The sequence below is a fragment of the Lynx canadensis genome, chromosome D4 (genome assembly GCF_007474595.2).
Source record: "Lynx canadensis isolate LIC74 chromosome D4, mLynCan4.pri.v2, whole genome shotgun sequence".
NCBI classification, from domain to species: Eukaryota; Metazoa; Chordata; class Mammalia; order Carnivora; family Felidae; genus Lynx; species Lynx canadensis.
In genome coordinates this window covers 83,961,524-83,988,474 of record NC_044315.2, presented here as the reverse complement: position 1 = coordinate 83,988,474, position 26,951 = coordinate 83,961,524, and the positions used below count along the sequence as shown (strand labels likewise).

General features: G+C 40.0%; 1 protein-coding gene across 2 annotated transcripts in view; it reads left to right on the top strand.

Moving 5' to 3' along the window:
* The window catches only part of SCAI (suppressor of cancer cell invasion), a 148,637-nt gene that overhangs the window by 31,321 nt on the left and 90,365 nt on the right, over positions 1-26,951 (top strand). The window contains exon 1 of one of the 2 annotated variants that reach the window (XM_030292747.1): positions 18,046-18,180. The exons of the other annotated variant lie outside the window; for it this stretch is intronic. The gene's annotated coding sequence lies outside the window, so the exon portion shown is untranslated. Of the gene's footprint in view, positions 1-18,045; positions 18,181-26,951 lie in introns of those variants that run through there. 2 annotated transcript variants of the gene reach the window in all.

Genomic DNA, 26,951 nt, shown 5'->3' with positions numbered 1-26,951 from the left:
AAAGCAGAAAAGACTATAAAAGGAAGGAAAGTGATTGAGAACAGAATAGCTGATGAGAGATTTAATAAAATTTTTGATGACAGAGGGGCGTCTGCGTGGCTCAGCTGGTTGTGTCCGACTCTCGGTTTCAGCTGAGGTTATGATCTCACGGTTCTTTGGTTGGAGCCCCGCATCGGGCTCCATGTTGTCAGCATGAAGCCTGCTTGGGATTTTCTCTCTCTGCCCCTCCCCTGCCTGTGTTCTCTGTCTGTCTGTTTGTCCCCTTCTCAAAATAAATGCTCAAGTCTTAAAAAAAAGGTTTTTTTGATGATAGAAACTCGATAAAGGGAAAAGTAATTGACATAGTAGGATAGAGAGATGTTATTACCTTCTAGGTATTACCTTTAGGACCTGAAGAATGGTTCCTACAGGAAGCACACTGATTCACTTCACAAATTTCTCAAGAGGCAGCAGCTACTTCAGAGGTGGGAGTGAGACATTGAACCGAAAATGGGTCATTGGTTCAAAGTCTGTTTACTGAAGGGCTGAATCTCCAGGTCCTCTGCCTTACGCCATGCAGCCAGACGACTACCTGCCCTCTACCCCTCAATTATTCAGAAATCAAATGTGACCAGGGGCTGCGATCTCTTTAAATTGGAGACATTTCAGGATGGAGTGACTCACGGGACAGAAAATGGGGCTTCTCTGCGTACGGAACGGTGAACCTACAACGTCTTACCTCATCTCCCAAACACACTCTGGCTCCTGACCACTGGCCACCAGACTTCTATGGCTCATTTGGGAGACTGAAGGGATCTTTTTCAGAGAAACTGAAGAAGACTCAAAATTCTTTCTCATGCTGACATTTGGGGGTCTCTAATAAAAGAGCTGTTTCCTTTAGGGAAGCTGTCTGGTTGAAAACCCTGTCTGAGGGCTTCTGGGTGGCTCATTTGGGTGAGCATCTGACTTGATTTCAGCTCAGGTTGTGATCCCAGGTTTGTGGGATCGAGCTCCACATCGGGCTCCACACTGAGCATGGAGCCTGCTTAAGATTCTCTGTCTCTCTCCCTCTGCCCCTCTCCCCTACTCCTCTCTGTCTCTCTCTCTCTCTCTCTCTCTCTAAAGCATAAATAAATAAATAAATAAATAAATAAATAAATAAAATGAAATCTAAAAAAAAATCAAAGATTCAAATATGTTTAAAAAAAAAATAGAGAAAACCCTGTCTGTATACAAATCTTTCAGGGCCTCTTTCTTTTTTTTTTTTTTTTTTTTTTTTACATTTATTTATTTTTGAGAGACAGAGCACAAGTGGGGGAGGGGCAGAGAGAGAAGGAGACACAGAATCCGAAGCAGGCTCCAGGCTCCGAGCTGTCAGCACAGAGCCCGACGCGGGGCTCGAACTCACAAACCGTGAGTTCATGACCTGAGTGGAAGTCGGATGCTTGACCGACTGAGCCACCCAGGCGCCCCTCAGGGCCTCATTCTTAAATAGGAACAGACAGCTACTAAGGATCTATGAGACATAAGAAAAAGCCTTCAACATGAACAACAGAGACCAAAAAAACACATTGCAGAAAGGATCTGATGGAAACAAAGGTAAGGCAGGGCTCAGAGTCAAACTGTAAAATGAAAAAAAAAAATCCCACCAAACCAAAATAAAACTTCTCTAGCTGATAATGTCATAGAGATACAGATTTATAAAATAAGGACTGGATTCGTTGAGGAAAGAACAATTCAGGAATAAAAAAGATCTTTTGGATATATGTAACTATAGCAGCTCAAATTTAAAAAAGAACATTTTTGGAAACCAGGTGAAGTTGAAGAAGTCTCCCAGAAACTAGAAGGAAAGATAGTGAAGTGGTGGGAAGTAAGGGAGAAAAGATGCTCTTTGAGGAAGACAGGGTCACAGCTATAGTCGTGCCTCATCCGGCCACTCCTGCCCCTGCCTCTCCACTCTTTGCTGTCCTGGAGGAACAAGGTCAGGAAGCTGTGCCATGGCCCCAACTTTTAAAAACACTGGGAACATACCCGTGGAACCACGAGGTAGCGATTCACAGAATTAGAATTAATCTGATCAGCCATCACATAAAACCTTTGAAGAAGATATGTACTGACTTGATCAGAGGCGCAAGGAAAAGAATGTGAAAGGATCAGTTCAGATGCCTACCAAGACTGAGAATCACTACAAGAAAAACTCCTTGTGCTGAAGGTTCTAAGACTCAGATCCTTTTCAGATGAGGATGTGGAAAGGACTCATTGATTTGCACTCCTTCTGAGATTGTTAAACAGGTTACTGAGATTGTTAAATAGATTACTTCCATCAGTATTGAGCCCTTGTCCAGGTTGAAGTCACCATTGCAGATGCTCCAATCAACATTTTTGATAAATAGATTATCAATTGTTTAAAAAAAGAAAAGATGAGAGGCTTACAAAATTAAGTGAGGAGGTTCAATGACAGACTAATATAAGCTGTATAAGGAGAGACAAGAGGAAAATCTTATAAAACAAAAAATAAGAAAATTGTCTAGAACTGATGTTTCCAGAATGAAAAGCCTCTGAGTGGCTAGCACAGTGGATGAAAAAAGAATGAAGTAAGGTATGTAGAATTTGACGATCATCCTTTAAAAGGATAAAATAAAGGTATTGAAAACTTGCGCGCGCACGCAGACACACACACACACACACACACACACACACACACACACCCTCACATCACTTTTAACAAATAGAGAAAGAACAAGTGTAGCATCCAATTTCTCATTTGCAACTCTAGAGGCTAAAAGACAATGGAATAGTGCTTGAAAAATTCTGTTGAAAAAATTATTTTCAACCTGAATTTGATACCTGGCCAAATTATCAATTGTTAGCAGTATCATTCAGTATCATGTTTTGGTCATCAGGGATTTGGAAATTTTATCTTTCATGTGTCCTTTCTTAAGACTACTGAAGGGTACTCTTTGGCAAAGTAGGGAGGTATTCCATGAAAGATGATGATAATGGGCTTCAGGAAACAATAGCTTCAATGTAGGAGAACAGTAAAAGGGAAGTTCCAGGATGACCCAGTATAGAGCAGATCTGAGAACAATCAATCCAGTGTGTTCAAAAATGGAATGTAATGGGAAAGAGGTGTCCAGGGTAAAATAACAGATTTTACTTGGGACAAGTAATAGGATATATGATAGAGCATTAGGAATAAAATTGATACATGTGTGATGGAACATTTTTGAAAACTTAAAGCTAGAGATATAGATAATAGTGTAAATAAGAATACAGGCCATGTATAAACACTAGGGAAAGAGAAAGCTCTAGGTTTTTGAACAGTTGGCTGGAAAATGAAGTTTTGGAATGGCAGTCTCTTAAATGTTGGAGTATTCTTGTAACTGGAGTTTCTGAGTCTAAAAATATTCTTGATTTTTTCCTTAAAATCCTAAGTGTTCAAAACTTATTACAAAGCTACAGTAATCAAGGCAGTGTGGTAGACACACAGATCAATGGAGTAGAATTGAAAGTCCTGAAATAAAAAAGTGTACATCTGTGGTCAATTGATTTTCAGTAGGGGTACTGAAAGAAGTCAATGGTGAAATAATAGTCTTTTCAATAAATGGTCCTGGGATAACTGGATATCCACATGCAACAGAATGAAGTTGGACCCTTCACCTCACATCATATATGAAAATTAACTTAAAATGGATCACACACCTAAATATAAGAGCTAAAACTAAAACTCTTAGAAGAAAACAGAGAAGTAAGTCTTTGTGACCTTGGATTAGGCAATGATTTCTTAGACATGACACCAAAAACACAAGTGGCAAAATTGAACTATATCAAAGTGAAAAACTTACTGCTTCAAAGGACACCCTCAAGAAACTGAAAAGATATCCCACAGAATGGGAGAACTGGTGTGCAAATACCATATCTGATAAGGGACTTCAATTCAAGATACATAAAAAAAGATTCCTACAGTTCAACTATAAAAAGGCAAATAACCCAATTTATCAATGACAAAAGGAGGGGCGCCTCAGTGGCTCAGTTGGTTGAGCATCTGACTTTGGCTCAGGTCGTGATCTTGTGGTCTGTGAGTCTGAGCCTGGAGCCTGCTTCAGATTCTGTGTCTCCCTCTCTCTCTGCCCCTCTTCCACTCACACTCTGTCTCTGTCTCTGTCTCTGTCTCTCTCTGTCTCTCGTCTCTCAAAAAGAAACAAACATTAAAAACAATTAAATGACCAAAGGATTTTTTTTCATTTTATTTTATTTTATTTTTTTCAATATATGAAATTTATTGTCAAGTTGGTTTCCATACAACACCCAGTGCTCATCCCAAAAGGTGCCCTCCTCAATACCCATCACCCCCCCTCCCCTCCCTCCCACCCCCCATCAACCCTTAGTTTGTTTTCAGTTTTTAAGAGTCTCTTATGCTTTGGCTCTCTCCCACTCTCACTCTTTTTTTTTTTTTTTTCTTCCCCTCCCCCATGAGTTTCTGTTAAGTTTCTCAGGATCCACATAAGAGTGAAAACATATGGTGTCTGTCTTTCTCTGTATGGCTTATTTCACTTAGCATCACACTCTCCAGTTCCATCCACGTTGCTACAAAGGGCCATATTTCGTTCTTTCTCATTGCCATGTAGTACTCCATTGTGTATATAAACCACAATTTCTTTATCCATTCATCAGTTGTTGGACATTTAAGCTCTTTCCATAATTTGGCTATTGTTGAGAGTGCTGCTATAAACATTGGGGTACAAGTGCCCCTATGCATCAGTACTCCTGTATCCCTTGGGTAAATTCCTAGCAGTGCTATTGCTGGGTCATAGGGTAGGTCTATTTTTAATTTTCTGAGGAACCTCCACACTGTTTTCCAGAGTGGCTGCACCAGTTTGCATTCCCACCAACAGTGCAAGAGGGTTCCCATTTCTCCACATCCTCTCCAGCATCTGTAGTCTCCTGATTTGTTCATTTTGGCCACTCTGACTGGCGTGAGGTGATATCTGAGTGTGGTTTTGATTTGTATTTCCCTGATAAGGAGCGACGTTGAGCATCTTTTCATGTGCCTGTTGGCCATCTGGATGTCTTCTTTAGAGAAGTGTCTATTCATGTCTTCTGCCCATTTCTTCACTGGGTTATTTGTTTTTCGGGTGTGGAGTTTGGTGAGCTCTTTATAGATTTTGGATACTAGCTGTTTGTCTGATATGTCATTTGCAAATATCTTTTCCCATTCCGTTGGTTGCCTTTTAGTTTTGTTAGTTGTTTCCTTTGCTGTGCAGAAGCTTTTTATCTTCATAAGGTCCCAGTAGTTCATTTTTGCTTTTAATTCCCTTGCCTTTGGGGATGTGTCGAGTAAGAGATTGCTACGGCTGAGGTCAGAGAGGTCTTTTCCTGCTTTCTCCTCTAGGGTTTTGATGGTTTCCTGTCTCACATTCAGGTCTTTTATCCATTTTGAGTTTATTTTTGTGAATGGTGTGAGAAAGTGGTCTAGTTTCAACCTTCTGCACGTTGCTGTCCAGTTCTCCCAGCACCATTTGTTAAAGAGACTGTCTTTTTTCCATTGGATGTTCTTTCCTGCTTTGTCAAAGATTAGTTGGCCATATGTTTGTGGGTCTAGTTCTGGGGTTTCTATTCTATTCCATTGGTGTATGTGTCTGTTTTTGTGCCAATACCATGCTGTCTTGATGATTACAGCTTTGTAGTAGAGGCTAAAGTCTGGGATTGTGATGCCTCCTGCTTTGGTCTTCTTCTTCAAAATTACTTTGGCTATTCGGGGCCTTTTGTGGTTCCATATGAATTTTAGGATTGCTTGTTCTAGTTTCGAGAAGAATGCTGGTGCAATTTTGATTGGGATTGCATTGAATGTGTAGATAGCTTTGGGTAGTATTGACATTTTGGCAATATGTATTCTTCCAATCCATGAGCAGGGAGTGTCTTTCCATTTCTTTATATCTTCTTCAATTACCTTCATAAGCTTTCTATAGTTTTCAGCATACAGATCTTTTACATCTTTGGTTAGATTTATTCCTAGGTATTTTATGCTTCTTGGTGCAATCGTGAATGGGATCAGTTTCTTTATTTGTCTTTCTGTTGCTTCATTGTTAGTGTATAAGAATGCAACTGATTTCTGTACATTGATTTTGTATCCTGCAACTTTGCTGAATTCATGTATCAGTTCTAGCAGACTTTTGGTGGAGTCTATCGGATTTTCCATGTATAATATCATGTCATCTGCAAAAAGTGAAAGCTTGACTTCATCTTTGCCAATGTTGATGCCTTTGATTTCCTTTTGTTGTCTGATTGCTGATGCTAGAACTTCCAACACTATGTTAAACAACAGCGGTGAGAGTGGGCATCCCTGAATGACCAAAGGATTTAAATAGACATTTCTCCAAGGAAGATACATAAATGGCCAATAAGCATATAAAAAGATGCTCAACATCATTAGTTATTAGGGAAATGCAGATCAAAACAAGGAGATACTGCTTCATTGTAATAAAAGAGAAAGACAAGTTTTGGTGAGGATGGATTGTTAAATGAGGTGCTCGCTGTGGCAAACAGTTTGTCAGTTCCTTAAAAAGTTAAGAGCAGGGGCGCCTGGGTGGCTCAGTCGGTTAAGCAGCTGACTTCAGCTTGGGTCAGGATCTCGTGGTCTGTGAGTTCAAGCCCCGCGTTGGGCTCTGTGCTGACAGCCCAGGGCCTGGAGCCTGCTTCAGAGTCTGTGTCTCCCTCTGTCTCTCTTCCTCCCCTGCTTGTGCTCTATCTCTCTCTGTCTCTCAAAAATAAATAAATGTTTAAAAAAAAAAGTTAAGGGGCGCCTGGGTGGCGCAGTCGGTTAAGCGTCCGACTTCAGCCAGGTCACGATCTCGCGGTCCGTGAGTTCGAGCCCCGCGTCGGGCTCTGGGCTGATGGCTCAGAGCCTGGAGCCTGTTTCCGATTCTGTGTCTCCCTCTCTCTCTGCCCCTCCCCTGTTCATGCTCTGTCTCTCTCTGTCCCAAAAATAAATAAACGTTGAAAAAAAAAAATTAAAAAAAAAAAAAAAAAAAGTTAAGAGCAAAAAATAACCATGTGACCCAGCAATTCCACTTCTAAGAATATACGCAAGAAAACGAAAATGTACGTTCATGCAAAAAGTTGCACACAGATTTTCAAGGCAGTGTTATTCATAATAGTCAAAAAATAGAAACAACCCAGTTGTTTATCACCTGATGAATGGGTAAATATGATGTGGTATATCCATACAATGAAATATTATGCAATTATAAAAGTACTGATACATGCTACACCATTGATGAATTTTCAAAACATTATGTTAAGTAAAAGAAGCGAGTCACAAAAGTCCAAATATTGTTGTAGGATTCCATTTATATGAAATATCCTGTATAGACAAATCCATGGAGACAACACTGATCAATGGTTGCCATGGTAGGGGAAAATGGGGAGTGACTGCTAATGGATATGAGATTTCTTTTTGGGGTGATGAAAATGTTCTGGAATTTAGATAGTGGTGATTGATGTAGAATTTTTGTGAATATGCTAAAAATCCCTGAGTTATAAACTTTATTTATTTATTTATTTTTTCAACGTTTATTTATTTTTGGGACAGAGAGAGACAGAGCATGAACGGGGGAGGGGCAGAGAGAGAGGGAGACACAGAATCGGAAACAGGCTCCAGGCTCCAGGCTCTGAGCCATCAGCCCAGAGCCCGACGCGGGGCTCGAACTCACGGACCGCGAGATCGTGACCTGGCTGAAGTCGGACGCTTAACCGACTGCGCCACCCAGGCGCCCCACTGAGTTATAAACTTTAAAGAGGTTATACCCTTCATGGCATGTGAGTTATATCTCAGTTAACTGTTATTAAAAGAAAAAAAACCCTAAATGTTATGAATGGCTTACTTTAATGACTAATAAGAGATTGTTTTGTGATAAAATATGAATTGGAATCATAAAGCAATTAACCACCTCCAGATTGGGTGATGACTGAGAAGCAGTTGAGAAAAAATTGCATAAGCCTTCGGCAGACACCAAGTAAAACTTGGCATTTATATAGTAGCTCCTGTATGGCCAAACATAAGGTAACATTTTTGTTGTTTAGGCTAGATTTTTTTGGGATAGGACATTGTGATATAAATTTGAAGATGGTTGTTAGCTTGAAATGTGTGTTTTGTTCTTGTAACAGGTTTTTACTTAGGTGGGTTAAAACAATGATTGTACAATGAGAACGTGAGAAAATAAAAACTGTCCCTTTAATTCCAGTCCACTGTCAATTCATTCATTAAACAGACAGAAGAAAGAACCATTTTGGCCGTAAATGTGTTCCTTCGTTATTGCTTAGATAGAAACAGATGCTCTCTTTTGGGAAACATGAATTACTTTCAAGAAGGTATTTAGCATTTTTGCCCCATCGGCTTAGGTCAGTATTTTCATCTTACACTTGTCATTTGCTATTTTGGATGAATATTTGTTTTAAAAAATAGTTGAGCCATGACCTGAGTTTTTGGAATTGTACCAAAACACTACTATGGTAATTTTATACAAACATATCCCTTGCTTTATCAACATTCATTTATTGCTAGTCTGTGCTGGGTTTTAATGTGATAATGGAGGTCATAAGTTCTATTCATGTGATTAGCCATTCTACAATTTCCTTTAATCATTAGAAAAAAAGATGTAATTTTACAGTATGATTTGAGCCAAGGGGTTATGTTATTTGAAGTAATGCTAAAGCTCTCCTAACTTTGTGAGGATGCACGCTCAACTGGTTCATTTGGGAAAGTATTTGACTGAGGGCCAACTAACCATTTGTGTCAGCTCTAGCCAGTAGCTTCTTCGAGATAATGATGTTAAAGTGATCTTAGATTTCTGTTGTAACAAGTAGTGCAAAGAATTTCTGTAAAGTATACTGCTAGAAACTATTTTGGAGCATTTGTGAATTTTTTGATTTGTTGGTTCTTCGTTTAAAGTGTTAAGAGCTGGCAAATTTGATCTGACAGGCAGAATTAGACTGCACTCTTTTGGGGGTGGTGGTGATGTGGTTGGATTCTAAAGCCTAGAGCCTAGAGGAAGTGATGGCAGGAGTAGAACTATAAACCTCAAAATGCTAATAACCTCAGATCCATTCAAGACTCTTCTCCATTAAGATTTGGAGCTAGCTCTTTGAAAGTAGTTACAGCCTGTAATGTGTGTACCTCATACTAGAAACTCCTTTGTCATTTTTCCAGTTACTTCTGCCAGATGGGTTTTAAAATACTAAGAAAAATATGATGTCAGCTCTTTTGTACTTTGGACTAGAATGATTTTGTTCTCTTGTCTACTTGAAGAGTCCGGTTGAATCCCTCTTTAGTGACTGGCTTTTTTTTTTTTTTTTTATTGCATTTTCTATGTGTCCATTTCCACTTGTGGTAATAATCCTGTTGGGATGCATATTACCAGCTGTACGTGAAGGTGTAGCTATATGGAGCATAAAATCAGATATGCTTCCTGCCTTTGGCTCACAATCTAAATTTAGTAGGCGAGAATCTCCTTTCCTAGATGTCATTAAAAATAGAAGATACCCATCTGTCTGGAATGGTTTAGATACAATTCTGCCTACAGGCTTGGAAATGAACTATATAACGTTGACTTTCTTTTACCCCTAGAATTCTTAGAAAAATAATATCTTCTTTAATACAGAAGGCCAAGAATGTACAGCTTACAGTGTTGATCTTAAATGATCCTGTAAGTTTATTACTACCAGGAAAACCTAAGAGAATTGAATTTTTAGGAGAAATAAGATGAGACAGTATCACTTGATTAAGAAAATTGGCTTTGAAGTAAAAGCTAGTTCCAATCTTATATTTACAGTTTACTAACTATATGAGAGAATTATTTAATTCCTCTGAGACTGTAACCTCATTTATAATGGTGAATAAGTTAAATTAGTTAACGTTTGTAAAGTGCTTTCTTCAGTGCCTGGCATGTAGAAGGCGTTTTTTGGTGGTGGTAGTTACTATTGTTTATTGTATTGTAATAAACATCAATTGTGGTTCTGTTTCCCACCCCCCACCCCCCACCCCCCACCCCCAAATTCTGCCATCTTGCTATTAAAAGATCTTACTGTGGAGCTCAGGGTATAATGGAGTCAGAGATAAACAGAGAATCCCTGGGGGTACTTGGAGTGATGGAAATCATTTAGAAGAGTACTGAAAGTCACACCTAAAGGACTGCTTACATTTGGGGGTTTCGGAAGACACCGGGAAATACAGAACACTATCATTGAGGTGAGAGGACAACTGGGAGAGTGATGTCATGGAATTCAAGACATAGGTTGCTCACCAGGTCACATATTTTCTTCAGAAGTTTACTAAAACAACAACAAAAAACAAACGGAAGAAGCTTATTCAAAATATTAAATTTTTTAAAATTCTTTCTTTATTTTTTGGAGAGAGACAGACAGAGTGTGAGTGGGGGAGGAACAGAGAGAGAGGGAGACACAGAATCCGAAGCAGGCTCCAGGCTCTGAGCTGTCAGCACAGAGCCCAACACAGGGCTTGAACTCACGAACCGTGAGATCATGACCTGAGCCAAAGTCGGACACTTAACTGACTGAGTCACCCAGGTGCCCCTACTCAAAATATTTTAAACACTAGGTGGCGTCAGGTAGTGCCCTGAGGAAACCATTGAACTGGGCAGATAGGAGGTCTTGATCTTTGAGAGAATAGAGAAATGGCTGTAGACCCAGATTTTATTGGACAGAGAAGTCAGTATGAGGTGAGGAAAGTGAAGGCCATGAGTATAAGAAGGACTCTTAGGAAAATTTAGTTGTATAGAGAAGGAGAGAGATAAACCTAAGGAGGTGGAGAAAGGATTGGGGTTTGTTAGCTTTGTTTAGGAAAGAAAAAAATGAGCATGTTTGTGGAGTATGAGGGAGAAATTAAACATATAACCAGATCATTGATGGGCAGGTTGTGGTATGAGGCAAGTGGGAGTAGAATCCAGTCACAGGTAGAGGCTGAGATGAGCAGCTGTTGTTTTAGGGAAGGGAAGGAGGAAGACCAGCAAGCTTGAGACAGGAGGGGACAACGAAGAAATTTATGTCTCATGACTTCTATCTACGTGGGGAAATGGATAGTGAACTTCCTGAGATAATAACAGACCCCAGCAGTCCTCAACTGAGGATGATTTTTGCCTCCCAGGATATATTTGGCAGTGTCTGAAGAAGTTTTTGATTGTCATAAGTTGTGGGATGCCCTACCGGCATCTACTGTGTGGAGGACAGGGATGCTGGTGATGCTGGTGAATGACCTAACACCTAACAGCTTCCCCCATCAAAGAATGATCCGGTTCCAAATGCCAGTAGTGCTGCAGTTGAGAACTTGCCCTAGATCAGAACATACCTCCATCAGGATCTTCAACAAAAGCCAACCAATCTAGACAATGGCTTCATATATCCCCTCTTAGAAAGTCACATTACATATTTTTGGAAGTCTGAAAAATCCTTAGGAGAAAATCTAAACTATTTAACCAATTAACTGTTTCTCTTCCTTTCATAACAAGTGTTAACACTCTGGGAAATTCATTCAGGAAAAGATTGTACATTTGATTTCTTGGCTGGCTGGTATTGTATTTTCATCCTTCTATGTGAAGCTCTTAGTTCAGAATCTGGCATTTAGTAAACCATCAATAAATGATAGTTTCTATTATTACTATTTTCTCCTTTCCAACTGTGAAATCCTAGGCCATTTCTGGTATGTGTTATGAGTTGTAATTTCATTTATTTATTTTTAAAGTTTATTTATTTTGAGAGAGAGAGAGAGAAAGAGAGAGCGCACACATAAGGGTGTACAAGAGGGGAAGGGGCTGAGAGAGAAGGAGACAGAGAATCCCAAGCAGGTTCCATACTATGAGTGCAGAGCCTGACATGGGTCTTGAACTCATGAAGCGTGAGATCATGACCTGAGCCGAAACCAAGAGTCAGATGCTTAACTGACTAAGCCACCCAGGTGCCCCACAGATTGCAGTTTTAAGGTTTAGGTAGTCAGTGTGAACCATCAACACAAAAGACAAGAGATTCTTCTCATAGATCTGTAAAATCTACTGATATTTGTGCTTTAAAATCTAACATTGGAGTATGGTGGTTCCCCAAAGACTTAAACTTAGAATTACTACATGATCCAACAGTTCCACTTCTGGGTGTATACCCAAAAGAATTGAAAGCAAGGACTTGAACAGATATGTGCATGTATCTGTTCACAGCAGCAGCACTATTCACAATAACCAAAAGGGGGAAACAGTCCAAATGTCCATCCATGGATGGATGGATAAACAAAGTGTGTTTTATGTATGTATATAAAACATAATATTATTCAACCATAAAAGGAACGAAATTCTGGCTAATGGTACAAGGATGACTTTGAAGACATTATGCTAAGTGAAATAAGCCAGACACAAAAGGACAAGTATTGTATGCTTCTACGTATATGAGGTACCGAGAGTAGTCAAATTCAGAGACAGCAACTAGAATGGTGGTTTCCAGGAGGGGGAATAGTTGGTCCGTGGGTACAGAGTTACAGTTTGGGAAGGTGAAAAATCCCGGACATGTGATGACTGCACAACAGTGTGGATGTACTTAATGCCACTGAACTGTATACTTCAAAATGGTTAAAATGGTGAATTTTATGTTATGAATATTTTAAACCCCCCTCCCCATCTCATGTTAGAATATTTAGCAACCACCACAAAGCAGTCAAGAAGTTCCCTGGTGGTTTAGTGGTTAGGATTTGCCCCTCTCCCAAAGCTTCACAAAGGTCAACAGAGATCAGTTTTAAACCATTGATACTGTTCTAATGGGGCAGAACAGACATAAACAAAAAATACGTTTATTTATTAGATCATTAAATATATTTAACACCCCTACTGACATGCACATAATTTTCTCATTTTCATTACTACACAAAACTTTTGAATTTTCAGGTCCAGGGTTAATAGTGATGATTCTTATGTTTCATTCAAATAAAAGGTGTGTATTTATTTAGAGAAAAAAAGTGATTCTTTTTATAATTCTCTAAGAATTAACATCATGGTTAGTTTAATTTGGGGGAGTATCTGCATATATACTTTCTCCAAGATTTTTATATGTATTCTTAAAGAATGTTCAGAATGTAGCTAGCAGTATGAGAAAGAACCTCTATGGAACTGCAGTCACTTCCCTACATCTCAAGAAAATCTCCTACAAGTAAATCTGTTTTTAAAAATTGTCTAAAAATGTTTGTCAAAGGCAATATGGGGCATGCTTATCTAGGGTAATGTTGTTGTTGTTTTAATCTGTGATTTTTCCAATCGAGAAGAAATGGAAAAAGGAGTGAAGGTTTTGATATTGTGGATGTTCTTGCTGATTAAGGGATAAGAGCATATAGACACAAACCCAGGAATTATCTTACTTCTGCTAAAACAACAACAAAACCCTCAGATCTTCAGCACTAGTCTGTGTAATTGCTTTCGGCATAATAGCTATTACCTCCGACAGACTGAACGTTTAATCACTAGATTGGAGATTTCCCTTTGCAGTGCACAAATAGGAAAAACACCACCATGGAAGTTTTCTCTCACATCTGACCCTCCTGTTTCTTAACTTACCAGCAATGCAACTGCATTTCACTGCCATGCCTCATCTTAACATTCTTAAATTGTAATGTTACAGATTATTAGCCCACCAAAGTTTTTGATATGTTAACACTGAACAGTTACAAATGAGTACAAAACAATCTTGTCATTCATAGGGTTGTCTTTTAAAGGCTTCTGTTTGATTTTATGCACAAAGTATAGTCATCTTATGGAAAATAAATGTTATATTGCTTTCTTAAATCCCTTTTACACTTGTAATCTAGATTTAGTATCCAATAAGAGATCATATTTTCTTATTCTTTTTAAGTTTGTTTATTTACTTTGAGAGAGAGAGAGAGAGAGAGAGAGAGAGAGAGAGAGAAAGTGAGAGAGAGAGCAGTGCTCAAGCAGGGGAGGGAAGGAGAGAGAGAGAGAATCCTGACCAAGCTTTGTGCTGTCAGCGCAGAGCCTGACGTGGGGCTCAATCTTACAACCTGTGAGATCATGACCTGAGCCAAAATCAAGAGTAGGAGGCTTAACTGACTGAGCCACCCATGCACCCTTACTGTTATATTTTCAATTATGTTCTAAATATGTTTATAATCTTATATAATGTTGGTGTTAAAATATTGAGGTTTCTGTTGCTTGTTTTGACTGTTGTTATAATTCTTGGAGGTTCATGAAACATCTATAAACTCTTCTTCCTTGAAATGTAGGTATAATTCAAGCAACATACGCTTCTGCAATATCCAGAATATATTTTGCCAGTAACAAAAGGGTATTTTTTGGAAACACCAAACTTCAAAGAGCATTAGACTAACAATACACATACATATCATATAATTCTTCTTTATCTTCTGCCTGCCTCCTTAGATCACAAGACTGTAAAGAAGAACATCCTAACTTTTTACATGAATTTTATATGTATCTTAAATATATTTATATTTGTTTTAGTGTTAATATATTGAAGGCTATATATATGTAGCCTGTCGTATATATAAACTATGATATATTAGTTTTTTTCAGGACTTTAATCTCTTTCAGGAGGTTAATGATACAGAATCAAGAAGATATAATTTAGCTATTTTTAGTAAATTCTGCCTTGCTTCTGTTTGGTATTCCTAGAAGTCAATGTGTATATATAATCTTTTTTCTCATTGATGAACAGAACTACAGGTATGAACCAAAGAAGTTTCTCTTCTTTGTAAATTCCTTCTTCCCTTCTCTCCTCCAAAAATGTTTAAAGTTTGTTTGTTTGTTTGTTTGTTTGTTTAATCTCTACACCCAACATGGGGCTCAAACTCATGACCCCAAGATCAGGAGTCACATGCTCCTCTGACTGAGCCATCCAGGCGTCCACCAAATGTTTTTGATGTTTATTTAGACTTCAAATTATAGGCAACCATATATCCTGAATAATAATGAGGTGTATGTATATTCTACAGTCGTGGAATATGGTCCATGAACTGTTTTAAGTGAAAAAGGTGAGGTATGTGGTATACACTAGAATTCCATTTTGATTTAAGAGAGTCACCGTCTATTTGATTTTGCACAGGGCAAGGTTTGGCAGGGTGTACAGGTGTGATAACTGTGAGGAACCCTAGGGAATGGGATGGTGCTCGTTGGATATATCCAGTGAGATATATCCTATCTCAGGTTTGGGTCCCTGGAAATAGAACACGGGATGAGATTTCATGGGGGCAGTGACTTACTAGGAAGAATTTCAGGGAAACTTGGTAGGGGTGAGGAAGTGGGTCTGAGAAGAGGGAAGGGGACTGGAGGCCAAGCAAGGGTGCAGCAAGGATCACGCAAGATCTCGGGGAGGACACTGTTGACTCAGTCCTGCAGGGGAGTTCTGGAGCTTATTCCTAACAGCTATCACAATCAAGAACAAGATAAGAAGGTAAAGCCTTTGTAATACTCCTGGCCCCATCAGTCATTGCATAAGGACTGCTGTCCATGGGGAGGGGTGCATAAGTGACCGGAAGTGCTGGCAGCCTGAGAATAGCCTTCCCATAAAGACCTACATTTGCTGGCTGTGGTGAGTGAGAGAGTGCATAGGGTTGGGGAGGGACAGAGCACCGAAAGCCATTGTAGCTGTCACCCAGGTGACACAGGGGTTTAACAAGATAGAGGGTTGGCTCTTTCTCACGTGATGATCTTGTTTGAGCAGCCCAAGGCTGGTATGGTGGCTCCACAGGGTTCCAGCCTCCTTCTGTTTGGTTACCCATATCTGCATAATCTGAGATACTCAATATTATGTCCATATTCCCTTTCAAAAAAAGGGGAAAGGTCAGAGGGAAGAGGGCACATTAATTCCTCTAAGAGCAAGTTCTGGAAGTTATACACATCACTTAAGCTCAAATCTCATTGGCCAGAACTTAGTTACATGGCCACACCTGGATACACAGAAGAATAGTTTTTACTGGTTGGCCTTATGCCTAGTTAAAAACAGGGGACTCTTTTATTACGTAACCATTTCTGTAGAAGGAGAGAACGCAATATTGTAGGACAATCTGTTATAAGGGTATTAATTTTCTACTTTATCGGGATGTAGTTTGTTGGTTTGTTTGGTTTTTAGTTTTAACAATAAGCGTGTCACAGGCTGGGGTCTCCTGGAGGCAGAAGTTGAGATAGTTTAGTGTACAGGATGTTAAGAAGTGCCCTTCTGTCCATCTCTGTGGGAGGGATGGGAAAGAGGCAGGATTTGGCAGGGGAAGAAGTTGAGTTATGATGCTGTCCTGAACAGTAGTCTTAGCTGACCCTACAGGGAGCCTAGAGCTAAAATGGCCTTTTTAAGTTGTCCTGCACTGGGTTGAAGTGGCTGCACCATTATACCCTCAGCTCCATCAGTCACTGAATGTGGGCTACCTTGGGAGGAACATGACCTTGGGCAAGGCAGCTCTGCAGAGGTGATCTTTCAGGGGTGACAGCACTCCTAGAAAATGGGACACCAAGTCCTTCTTTAAAGGGAGAGCTAGGTGGCACATATCTATGTCTGTCACAATATGTGTGTGTGTGTGTGTGTGTGTGTGTGTGTGTGTGTGTGTGTGAGAGAAAGTAATTAATACATGTTTATGTATCCACTTATGTTTTACTTTTCAAGTTTTTATTGAAGTATAGTGGACAATGTTATATTAGTTTCAGGTGTACAACATAGTGATTTGACATTTTTGTACATTACTCAGTGCTCATCATGATGTCTAGTTTTTGAAATAAATTTTTATAATAAAAAAAAGCTAAAATTTACTTAATCATTTCTTCCACAGAGTTTGTTGAGCAGCTACTATGTGCCAGGCTTTGTTGTAGGCACTAAAGATAGAGAAATGACAAAACAAAGTCCCTCCCTTTGTGGAGTTTATATTACATCTGAAGATAGACAATAAATAAATAAGTAAATTCATGATATGTCAGATGGTGATAATAACTTTGGAGAAAAATAACATAGTATAAGGAAGGATCTTTCTTTTATTTACAGTAGTCAGAGAAGGCTTCTCTGATAAGGTGATTTGACCAGAGATAAGAGTGAGATGATGAACTAGCTATGCAGGTATTTTTTTTTAAGTTAATTTTTTTATTTTGAGAGAGAGAGAGAGAGAGAGCGCGTGCAAGCAGAGGAGGGGCAGAGAGAATCCCAAGCAGGCCCCTGCACTCTCAGCGTGCAGCCCTATGTAGGGCTTGAATCCACAAACTGTGAGATCATGACCTGAGCCAAAACCAAGAGTTGGACACTTAATTGACCAAGCCACCCAGGCACCCTTTTGGGGATGAGCATAATAAGCTTAGATTATAGGACATTCCAAGACAACCCAGTGGCAGGAGTGTGTAGTGTATTGGCATGTTTGGTGATGTAAATCATATTTAGAATTTTTGCTTTTTAATTATACCCATTTTTGGAAGGCTGAAATAAACTCAGTGAGTGACAGGTCATTAAAAGGGGATGGTGGGGGGAGGAGGCAGGAAAGGTTCTTGGCTGAGAATTATCAGCCCTAATTCTAGCCAACATAAGCAGAAGAGGAATTTACTGGAAGGTTTTCAAGTACCTTATGCACTGATAGAAAGACTGGTTTAATGGTTTAGAAAGCAGGCGGGAACCAAGGGAATCAAAAGATCTGGAATTACTACCAAGATCACACCCCTGGAAGACCTTGGTTAAGGATGTCTGGTTAAGGATGCTGAATGTTTGTGTTCCCCCCCAAATTCATATGTTGAAATCAGTGGTCTTAGTAGATGAAGCCTTTTGGGTGTGTTTAAGACATGAGGGTGGAGCCTCATGAGATTACTGCCTTTTAAAAGACGCTCCAGGGGCGCCTGGGTGGCTCAGTCGGTTGAGCGGCTGACTTTGGCTCAGGTCATGATCTCACAGTTTGTGAGTTCGAGCCCCATGTCGGGCTCTGTGCTGACAGCTCGGAGCCTGGAGCCTGCTTTGGATTCTGTGTCTCCCTCTCTCTCTGCCCCTCCCCCACTCATGCTCTGTCTCTCTCTGTCTCAGAAATAAACATTAAAAAAAATAAATAAATAAAAGACGCTCCAGAGAGATCCTTTAACCCCTGTGCCCTGTGTGAGGATACAGAAGAGAGCCCTGGCCTGAACATGCTGACACTCTGATCTCAGACTTCCAGGCTCCAGAACGGTGAGAAATAAATTTCTGTGTTTATAAGCCAAAATACCAGTCTGTGGTGTTTTGTTATAGCAGCCAGAGTAGACTAAGACAGATGCTGTCGCTGCCATTTCTGACCGCTGATGTTGCATCTGTTGGAGGCCTGACTTCTGAACTTGCCATTTCTTTTCTTTCTTTTTTTTTTTTTTTGAACTTACCATTTCTTATTTGAGTCAGTCTCTCTATCTCAAAGACATTTAAAAAGATTACTCTGGCTGCTATGTCAAGAATGATTTAAGGGGTTCGGTAGTAGAAGTGGGGGGAGCCAGTCATGAGGCTCCAATGTAGTGATATTAACTTATATTAGGATAATGACAATGGAGTCAAAAAGAATGGACAGATTCATGAAACAGCCCATTAGGTTGCCACTAAAATTCTTGGAAAAATTCTTTTTCTTCTTCATCCTCCTCCTAATTCTCTTCCTGTCCTTCCTCTTCTCCTATTTCTCTTCCTCATTATTCCTTCTTGAAATCTAAACCTTCCTAGAGGCCTTGTTGTAGATCCTATCTTGCACACGGCAGTGTAACTTATCTAACTTATATTTCATAAAATCTCACAGTGTTCATTATTTGCTCATTGAAGAAATATTTCTGAGTTCCTGTTGTGTACTCTGTGGTGCTAAAGGAGGTTGCTAGTTGTATTCATTCTAAATGGAGTTCAAAGGGCCCCTGGGTGGCTCAGTCGGTTAAGCATCTGACTTCGGTTCAGGTCTGATCTCACCGTTTGTGAGTTCGAGCCCCATGTCAGGCTCTGTGCTGACAGCTCAGAGCCTGGAGCCTGCTTCCAATTCTGTGTTTCCCTCTCTCTCTGACCCTCTCCTGCTCACACTCTGTGTGTCTCTCCTCTCTCTCTCTCTCAAAAATAAATTAAAAAAATTTTTTTTAAATAAATAAATAAATAAATAAATAAATAAATAAATAAATAAATAGAATTCAAGTTTAGACGCTCAGAAATGGTTCTTTTCTTCCAGGGCACTTCATGATTGCTGACGCAGATCACCCTTTTCTAGGTGTGGATAATTTGAAACCACATGATCTCCCTTCTAAACTTTTTTCTCCAGGACTGATTAGTCCCTTATTTTAATCTTTTACATATCAGTTATAGGCCAAATGTGTATCCATTATTTTAAAAATTAATGAGATGGGGCGCCTGGGTGGCGCAGTCGGTGAAGCGTCCGACTTCAGCCAGGTCACGATCTCGCGGTCCGTGAGTTCGAGCCCCGCGTCGGGCTCTGGGCTGATGGCTCAGAGCCTAGAGCCTGTTTCCAATTCTGTGTCTCCCTCTCTCTCTGCCCCTCGCCCGTTCATGCTCTGTCTCTCTCTGTCCCAAAAATAAAGAAACGTTGAAAAAAAAATTATTATAAAAAAAAAATTAATGAGAAAGAAAATGGTATTTTTTTTATCCTCTTAAGACAGCGATTTTCAAATAAAACCAATCATCAGAAATGGCTAAAATGGTCTTTAAAAATAGAGCGTCCCAGCCCTCCTGAATCATAACATCTGGAAGTAGGTCTCAGAAATCTTTATTAAAAGAAAAAATAAATATTCAGGATAATCTGCTGGGTTTGGGAACTATAGCTTTATGCTGTTGAGACTAGCTTTGCTCTTGGCCAAGAGAATTAATTAAATTTTTTTTCAGGGCGCCTGGGTGGCTCAGTTGTTTAAGCATCGAACTCTTGATTTTGGCTTAGATCGTGATCCCAGGGTCGTGAGATCGAGCCCCACGTTGGGTTCTGTGCTGAGCATGGAGCCTGCTTTTTTTTTTTTTTTTTACATTTATTTATATATTTTTGAGAGAGAGAGCGCACACAGGGGAGGTGGGGGGGAGAGAGAGAGAATCCCAAGCAGGCTCTGCTCTGTCAGCACAGAGCCCAATGTGGAGCTTGAACTCACAAACCATGAGATCACAACCTGAGCCAAAATCAAGAGTTGGGCGCTCAACCGACTGAGCCACCCAGGTGCCCAAACATGGAGCCTACTTAAGATTTTCTCCTTCTCTTTCTCTCTCTCTCTCTCCCTCTGCTCCTCCCTGACTTGCATGCACACACACACTCTAAATAAATAAATAAATAGAAATAAATTTTTCTAAATGGGAATGATCCATTATATAACTGTTTGGTTTTCTCAGCTTGATTTTAAAATATGACATTTGTCTCATCTTTGAGATTGTTTTCATAAGATTATAGATAGTTTTCGGGGGGGGGTGGTGGTGGTAGAGGTGGATTCCATTAATTTTTCTCTTGCCCTGTGGCTATTTTGTAACTATACAGTATTTATTTCGTCTCCAAAAATAAAAGAAACTTAATCTCTATATTACAAGAATATAGCTCCCTAAACTTCAACTTCAAGCAAGTCTGTATTAAAAAACAGCTGGATCACTGCTCCATAAGCTTAGTGTGAATACAAATCACCTGGAGAGCTTATTAAATTGCGCATTATGATTTAGTAGGTCTGGAGTGGTGCCTGAGCTTCTGCATTTCTAAACAAGCTGGGGTAATGCTGATGCTGCTGGTCAGCAGATCTCATTTTGAGTAGTAAGAGGCTGAGGACAAATGAGTAGTAAGAGGCTGAGGACAATTGTATTATCCTTTGAGCTTTCATCTTTGTATGAGTTACTCCGCTTTGAGGCATGTTTTGGGACTTGTTTAGTTTGACCAAAGGTTAGTAGTATATTTTAGGAAGATTGGATTATATAACCTTTATTGCTTTTTCCCATAATCTTGAAGGTTATAGTACTATATATAGCCTAAGGTTTTAGTTTCAGGCTTTGGAACTGAATAAAGGAAATGTCAGAAGCAGTATACTTTTTATTGAATCATTAAATCTGTGGCAGAAAAATTGGGTTTATATACTTGAAGTAGTCTGAACTACAAGTAGCGTATTATTAACTGAATCCAGAATATGAAAGAAAGTGATACAAGGTTGGACATTATTAGTAGATATGCAGGATATACCTACGGATTGGGGAATCTGTGTTGTGCAGAATTGAGACCACTTTGGATAAGATAAATGTTAGGGGCGCCTGGGTGGCTCAGTCTGTTGAGCATCCGACTCTTCATTTCGGCTCAGGTCATGATCTCATGGTTTGTGGGATCGAGCCCCGTGTTGGGCTCTGCACAGACACTGTGGGGCCTGCTTGGGGTTTTCTCTCTCTCTCTCCCAGTAGACAAATAAACATTAAGAAAAAAAAAAAGATACATGTTAGATCAGTGGATTCTTAGCGGGGAGTGGGGGATTTTTATCTCCCAGGAACACATTTGATAAATACCTGGAGACATTTTTAGTTGTCATGATAGCAGGATGGTGGTAGTGCTCTTAGTGTCAGTGGGTGGAAGCCAGGGATGCAGGGAAACACTCTCTGGTACGCAGGACAGCCCCTCGCAATAGAGAGTTACTTGGCCTAATATGCAAATAGTCCCAAGATCGAGAAAACTTACGTTAGAGAATTTTCACAAGTATTTTAAAAATATTTTTGAATCAAAAATTGTTTTGCATGTTAATTTATTTATTTATTTTGAGAGACAAAGAGTAGGGGAGTGGCAGGGAGAGAGAGAATCCCAAGCAGGTGCCAGGCTGTCAGCAAAGAGCTCAGTGCAGGACTCCAGCTCACAAACCGTGAGATCACGACCTGAGCCAAGATCAAGAGTCAGACACTTAGCCAACTGAGCCACCCAGGGGCCTCTTTATTAACTTTTAAATTAAAAGTAATGCAGAGGGGCTCCTGGGTGGCTCAGTCAGTTAGGTGTCCAAGTTTTGATTTCACCTCAGGTCACGGTCTCACGGTTCATGGGATTGAGCCCCACGGGAGGTTCTGCGCTGACAGCACGGAGCCTGCTTGGGATTCTCTTTCTCCCTCTCTTTCTCTGCCCCTCTCCCCCCCCCACACTCTCTCTCTTTCTCTCAAAATAAGTAAACTTAAACAATATATACAAAATAAAAATAATACAGGAAGCAATCATTCATATTCCTACCAAATTCAACCTGTTAACAATTTTGTCATGCTTGATTGTAACCTTTTTGTTTAAGAAATATCACTCCATTATATTTTTAAATGTTTATTTTTGAGAGAGAGAGAGAGAGAGAGAGCGGGGAAGGGGCGGAGATAGAGGGCTACAGAATTTCCGGAGTGGGCACTGCGCTGACGGCAGAGAGCCTGTGATGTGGGGATTGAATTTATGAACCGTGAGATCATGACCTGAGCTGAAGTCAGACACTTAACTGACTGAGCCTCTCATGTGTCCCTCACTCCATTATTTTTGAGAAAATAACATGATTGCAATTTTGAATTCAAATAATGTGGAAAGTTCAGGGATGAAAATAATGAAGCTAATCCACATCTTACCACACAGACATACCCATCATAAATACCAGCTGAACATTAATCTTAGATATCTTTCCATGCATGTGTATAGATAGAAGAATAGAGAGAAATGCTTATATAAAATTGGGACCATACTGTAGATGAACCAAAAATAACCATTATGAAAAAATTTAAATCTAAAGAAAACTAAATAGAATTATTAACCCCATGTACTCTACTCATCACTGAACTTCAGCAGTTATCAATACAGAGCCAATCTGATTTTATATACATCCACATCTGTACCCACTCACCTGACCCATAGTATTTTGAAACACATCTCAGACATGACATCATTTCATCTGTAAGCATTTTAATGCCTATCTATAAAACTTGAGATCTCTTTCTTTGAGCTATTAATCACACACATACAATTAATAATTTTTCTGATTGATTCATTCCCTCCCTCCTTCCCCCCTCTTTCCTTCCCTTGAATTATGTTTTCTTCCAAATGGAAGGATATTTTTTCCTACTGAGGTTGCACAAAATGTAAATGAAACAGCAGAATTCCACAAAGAAAGGGAAATGGATGCCGCACAGGCCAAACCAAAGCTATCTACTGCAAATACTTTTTGCGAATTTCGTTTTTTCTTTCTAGAATGTCTTCATCTGTTTGGCAGTGCTGTGTAAAATAATGAAATACTTTATTTCTCTTCTTTGCTCTGTTCATTTTTCAAGATGCCTGTTTTATCTTTTCCAGTATTTCTTTGAGGTATCTCCCTGCTTTGATGTATTTGCTTACAGCAATGACCTCTGACGACTGTTAGCAGGAAAGTACCTGCAGGAGTCATCTAACTGGTGGTTTGCTTCTTGAGGACAGGAGCAAGTTTTACCATCTTTCTTCCTGACATGTCTTCAGTATTTGTCGGATGCTTGTTATTAATCTTGAGGAAAGCCTGCCAATATTGATTGGTATAGTAATTAAAACCATTGATTTACAATAATAACATAGTCTAACATGTGCATGCAAGAGAATATTATTCAGATGCTAACATTTGGTCCCTGTATGGTACCTGTGGGCAGTCTCCATATAAAGTCATGAAACAGGGAATTCTCTCTGATCACATCCTCTTGTTTCTTCTGACACTTACAGGGTGACCACATGTCCTGGTTTGCCTAGTACAGTCTCCATTTCTACACAGTCTTGATGAAGTATTAATAGTGTCTCTTTCCTTTCACAGAATTGTCCCAGTTTAGATGGGACTCATACCACATTTAATGTGTGCCAGGCTTTTTTCCAGACACTTTACATACATTCTCATTTGATCTTCGTGACAACCCTGAGAAGCAGAGCCCATTATTATCCCTATTTTACAAATGGGCAGGTTGGGGGCACAGAGAGGTCAACTAGCTGGCTGATACCACAAGGCGGAGTTCGAATAGTAAGTGGCAAAGCCAGGATTTGAGTGCAGGCAGTTGGGTGCCAGCGACCTTCACCACTCTGCTGCGTTGCACCCAGACTGGCCCCAAGGAGATCTTTGTAGAATACCTATCGACCCACGAGGAGTCTCCTCATACTTAACCTGCATCTTTGTAGATCAAAAGGCTGGCGAAGCCTTTGGGAATTTGAGTGGTTTCCTTATCTTCACAAAATACTTGTCGTTTCCTCACGTACCACCATGCCAATCTGATAGAGGCGTCTTTCTCTGAAGATTGAGCATGTACCTTTTTTCATTCTCTTAATGGCAGCTATTTGGCATTCCTTTCTAACTCTTTTTTTTTAATGTTTATTCTTGAGGAAGAGAGAGAATGCACGCATGAGCAGGGGAGGGGGAGAGAGAGAGAGGGACAGAGGATCCAAAGCAGGCTCTGCGCCGACAGAGCTAAAGTCTGATGTTCAACCGACTGAACCACCTAGGCGCCCCTGACATTCCCTTCCAGATGCTCAAGTGATGTATATCCTCAGCTTCCGTAGATTGTCAGGTCCCTGCCACAGTCACTTTTCCTTGCTTCTGGCCATCATTGGTGTTTTAAATTCACACACACACACACACACACACACACACATTCACACACACACACACACACACACACACACACACACACACACACAGTGTCTCTAGCACCTACAACAGTGCCTGCCATAAACTACCTTTAATGGTCAGTTCATATTTTGGAGTTGTCTGGGAACAGTATTCAAGGCCCTGGCATAAAGTGCTTTGACGAAGGATATTCGAGAAAGCTACTGCTTTCAAGTAGCTTACAATCTAGTAAGGGGATGATGACCGTTCACAAATAACCATGACACAGAGCAGCTGATCTATAGGAGCAGAGTAATTTAGAGTTCAGAGGAACACAAATCGTTTCTGACAGGGTTGATCCAGAAACATTATGTGAAGGTGGACACACTTAAGTCCGTTTAATGATTTCCTAAATCGGGCGCAGAAGAACTACTTTCTTGTGCTAAGGACAGGGCTTAAGTCTGCGAAGAGTAGAGGCCTGACAGAATCACAAGTAAGATGTGATTACTTACATCTCCCAGAGGAGAGGAGGACTCCAGTCAAGTTGATACTTGGTGCCCTTGTGAGAAACCCTCAGTCGCAGGATTGCTCTGTTTTTACGGTATCATTATCGTCATGGCACATGTTGACCTTCTAGGTGGGTTATAAGCAGCAGGAACAGATGGAACTTCTCAGGGGCAAGGAATTTTATTTCCTTTTAATGTGGAAGCCTATTTATTTGAAAAAATTTTAACTTTTTTGGTTTAAAGTCTTTTGATATACGCAAGGTCTTTTTCCCTAATAAAAACATTGTCTATTTTTCTTATACAGTTGACCCTTGAGAAACATGGGATTAGGGGTCTCAGCTCCCTGCACTGTTTGAAATCTGCATGTACCTTTTGACTCTCCCAAAACTTAACTACTGATAACCTGTTGACTGGAAGCCTTATCAATAACACAAACAGATGATTAACATGTATCTCCTCTATGTATTATATACTGTATCCTTACGATCAAGTAAGCTAGAGAAAAGAAAATGTTATTAAGAAAGTTATAAGGAAGAGAAAATACATTTACAGTACTGTGCCGTATTTACCAGAAGAAATTTGTATATATGTGGACTCCACAGTTCAAACCCACGTTGTTCAGCATCAAGTGTAATTGCATTGACCTTTTTTACTTTTTATTTTTTTTTAGGATTTTATTTTTATCTAATCTCTATACCCAACATGGGGCCCAAACTCACAACCCTAAGATCAAGAGTCTTATACTCTATTGACTGAGCCAGCCAGGTGTCCCTTACTTTTTTACTTGACTATCTAAATAACAACAACAACAAAAAATGATTAATTAGAATTTATCACAGTACCCTGATGAGATAGAGCAGTATTCATTATCCTCACTTTACAAATGAGGAAATTGAAGTTCGGTTACACTGTAAGTAAGCTATGTGATTTGGGTGAAAACGGCAAAAATGGGACTTCTCCTTGGGTCTTCAGAATCGAGAGCCAGTGTATATCACGTGGTCTCATTTAACTTAACAGATTAAAAAATTTTTACCAATATCCAGATAAAAAGGAACATTGAAAGTTGTGATTATCTTACATTTTAGCTCCTTTTTAAATGAATGTCATTATAGAACCTGGTTCAACCTAATCAGTCTGTTTCCGTTTCTGAGTCAACAGGCCTATTTGTTTTGATGAGTACAGATCCCATAAATTGTACTGAAAGGGAAGTCCCTTGGAGGCTGCAGGTGGCCTACACGCTACCTCTGTGCAGATTGGTAAAACAGTCTCTCCAGAGGGTTTGGGTCAGTCAGAAGAAGGCATCTCCCCTTGGGGCATGTTCAGCCCACACCAGGGTGCTGGCCTTGGGAAGTAAGTGTCTGGATTTTCATGTCTACACTGGCTTTTATGTAGCACTCAGAAAACAGCAGCCGGGGATCCTGTTTAATTTATTTATGAGGCGCTGAGGCTTCTTTAGGGTTGTGTTTACAGAGCGCACCTGTTGCTTTTCCTCAGTATGCAGCGTGTATACCTCCCTCAGTACCTGTACTTGTTTGTTCCACCCGGACCCCGAACCTCCCTGATATTACATGGCTCACCCCTTCACTTCATCCAGGGCTCCCCTTAAATCTTCCCTTACCAAACGTCCCCTCACCTCCTCTGCCTGGAATACCACCTCCAGGCACGCTGCGCCTTCTTGCCATAGCTTCTTCATTATACTTCTTACCACCTGGGATAAGTAAATTCGTGTGTGTTTTGTTTTGCTTTTGTCTCTCCACTAGAAAGTGCACTTCGTGAAAGTAGGGGTTTTGCCTATGTTGTTCACTGCTCTGTTCCAGCAACTAGAACAATGCCTGGCAGTGGGGAGCTCTCAGTCAGCATTTGTTGAATGAATGAACACACATTGGACTGTTCGTATTGCGATTGATGATATCAATGA